Raw genomic sequence first — 3379 nt, 5'->3', positions numbered from 1 at the left:
GGTGCCGCGCTGGGCTCGCGCGGGGGTTTGCGTCAGGGTTTAGCAAGGGGGTTTACCTCACGGTTTACCAGAGTTTACTCAGTTTGCCACAGAGTTGACCTCAGTTTGCCAGAGGGTTCACCTCACGGTTTACGAGAGGGTTTACTTCAGTTTACTTGAGGGTTTACCTCACTGTTTACTAGAGAGTTTAACTCAGTTTACCAGAGGGTTTAACTCAGTTTACCTGAGAGTTTATCTGACGGTTTACTAGAGGGTTTGCCCTAGGGTTTACCTCACGGTTTACCTCATGGTTTACCAGAGAGTTTACCTCACGGTTTACTACAGGATTTTCCTCAGTTTACCAGAGAGTTTACCTCACGGTTTACCAGAGGGTTTACCAGAGGGCTTACCTCAGTTTACCAGAGAGTTTACCTCACAGTTTACCAGAGGGTTTACCAGAGGGTTTACCTCAGTTTACCAGAGAGTTTACCTCATGGTTTCCCACTTGCTGTCCATCAGGCAGCTGGCCAAACTGGGGTAGCTCTGGAGCTATGGAGGGGTTTGACTTAGCATGGTTACCTGCCTTGAAAGAGGGGTGTGTGTGTGTGTGCGGAGAGGAGCTCAGCCTGCCCTGCCCTGCTCCCCACATGGCACCTGCCCTAGCAGAGGAGCAGCCAGCGCAGGGTCCGGAATGGAGGAGGCAGGGACACAGCTCCCAAACAAGAACCAGGCCCTCTCCTGGCAGGACAGTTCATGCCTTCACGGGCTGGGGTGCCTCCTCACCTCCGCCCTTAAACTCTGTCATTGCACTGTAGGGAGCTCTGACATTTTACATGATGTTACACAGCTACAGGCTTACACGTTCCCGTACCTGATTTACCCTGACAAGGTAAAAAGCTAAATGGCATTGAGGAGAACACATGAACTTGCATTCTCTGCTCTCAACCTTTTTTTTCTCCCACAGTCTTTAAAAATCTGTGCATTCTTCCATGACCCACGGGGAGGTTGCACTTGCCCTGCGCTTTGCTGTGCATGGTGAGAGTGGGTTCAGCTGGTGAACTGGTGGGTAGTTATCACCATCTGGTGAGAGGGTCCTTGAGGACATGGCTCTACCTGGAGGAGAAGACACCCACGCTGCAGCCACTTGGGGATGGCAGAGGCAGCTGTTGAGCAGCTGCATGGTCCTGGGGCAGGAGGAGCAAATAGCTCCAAGACATGGAGGAGAGGGATGTGGGGGACCAGCCTGGGAATGTTTTGCACCTTCAAAGCCTTTCAAGATCGCCCTAGGGACCAGCTGCCACTTTGCGTGATGTTACTGAAAAACATCAGACTCACATCTACTGCTGCTTTTTCTTGTCTCCTTATTTCTAGCTGTGGAGCATCCTCTTATCTAGGCAGGCATTTCAGGAAGCTGTGGTCCTATTTCTCATCAGCAATATTTCCTGATACATTCTGCTATCTCAGACCAATGAGACCAGCCTGACACTGCTCTGAAAGCAACGAACCCACAGAGTCCTCAAATGTCAAAGCACTCCAGGCTGCAGCCTGCAGAGCCAGAGCAGGCAGCTTTTCCTAGAGGCCTTTGCAGAGCATCAAGAGTTACAACGTTCTCCACGGTCTGTGACAGCTCCCTTCACTTTATACTGTCTTTTTCCATTCAGAATGCAACATTTTTAAATTATTTTTTTTTTCCCAGAGAAATGGCCTTTCTCTCCCTGTCCTTGGCCACTGTTAAATGTCCTCAGAGAAAACAGAATAAAAAATAAAATGCCGTTTCCACCCTTATTTTACAAAATTTGTACCAGCCCATTACCACTTCTTGACCTAAGAGCAGCATTTTTTCCCTTTTGTTTTAGCAATGAAATCTCATCAAGATTTTGGTAACACCCCCTCCTTTTCTCTCCTGCCTATAATTGCTGTTTTCCAACATGTATTTTCTCCTGCTCCCAAAAGGTCACCTTGGCATTTTCTGGCGTTGGTAGGGAGCCTTCTCCCCTGACCTGGAGCCAGCTCTCCCCAGTGTTCCCAAGGGCTGGGAAGTCTCTTGCTATCTATCCTTCACCCCTAAGGCCTGGGTGCTTGCCCCAAGGGCTGGCATTCAGCCCTCGTTATGTCCCATGGGAACTGCTCAGAAAGAAGTTCTCAGCTCAGCCCAGGAACTCCTGCCAGTCTCTGCAGTTAGAAAAGAGAACGTCTGCCAGGAACGATGTCTGGTCTGGAGATACCATCCAGCCTCCACTTCCCCCATGACCAAGGGCTTTTCACTGCAAACTCTTCCTCTCAACTTTCATGCCTCATCAGGGGACATAAGTTCAGAAAACTCAACAGAAGTAGGTGAGCTGGTGCATCATGTGCAGAAAAAATCCAACTTGTAGGGTTTGTTCATGGTTTTGTTGTTCCTGTTTTCCTTATTATGAAAGCAGCTGACCTCTGCAGAAGCTGCAGAGGAGGTTTGCAGCACTGCTGTGGTCAGTGAGGCCGGAAAAGTCTGTGGTCCATCCTGGATGTCCTGGAGAAGCCTCAGCCCTGCTCAGGAGCACAGCCACAGCGTGGTGGGAAGGCAGCATCGTGCAGCCAGCCCAGCCCTTTCTGCATCCTCACACCAAGGTGCCTTCAGCCCTTTCACACGTGTTAGAAAATCAGCATTGTTTAAACATTAAAGAGTCTCTTTAAAAATTCAGCAGCAAAGCTCACCTGGGTTTTAAATCCATATTTAAAGTGGTGTGGCAGTGGATTTCCACTCTCTAGAACTGGGCTTCAGTCCAGCCCATGTCACTGAGTGGAGCTGGGAGAACTGGGGGCTCTTCAGCCTCCAGTGCTGGGAACAGCCAAGCCGGTCTGTTCCACAGCAGCGTTCAGGGCTTCCTTTCACCTCAGCTACCTTTGCATCTCTGTAGATAAACCTTTTAGCCTTGCTCTATTTCATGAAAGCTAAGCAAAAGTTGCATCTGTTGTTTTAAGAGCCAGCAAAAGTGAAAATACTGAGGCAGGACATCACACCACACTATTCACAAGCTCCTTTCCTGCCAGCAGGTTGTGCCCCTTATCTTCTAGGTCCCTGAGGCTTTGCCTTTCCCGGGCTGCTCAGAGAAGCTGATCCTGTCAGCCTCATTTTTTCCTGGTGCAAAACTGAGATGAAATGTGCTGCCCAAGGTCACACAGTGAGATGGCAGAGATCACTGGCAGAGACGAAACTGGAGAGCTAATGAGCTCTGAGTCCAGCACATTTACAGCAGATTCAGTTACCTTACCCTCAGACTGCAGATAAACACTGTGCTAATGGCTCTGCTACATTCACCTTTCAAGATAATGCCCGGGTGGCTACCTGCCCAACCTCCCCTTTTTCTGCAGCTGGTCGAGTAGTTAGCTACTCACATCTTGGTTTCGTTTATTTTGTTAG

The sequence above is a fragment of the Chaetura pelagica genome, unplaced genomic scaffold, assembly GCF_000747805.2.
Source record: "Chaetura pelagica isolate M959 unplaced genomic scaffold, ChaPel_1.0 scaffold64, whole genome shotgun sequence".
Classification (NCBI taxonomy): domain Eukaryota; kingdom Metazoa; phylum Chordata; class Aves; order Apodiformes; family Apodidae; genus Chaetura; species Chaetura pelagica.
Note: the sequence above shows the minus strand (reverse complement) of the source record.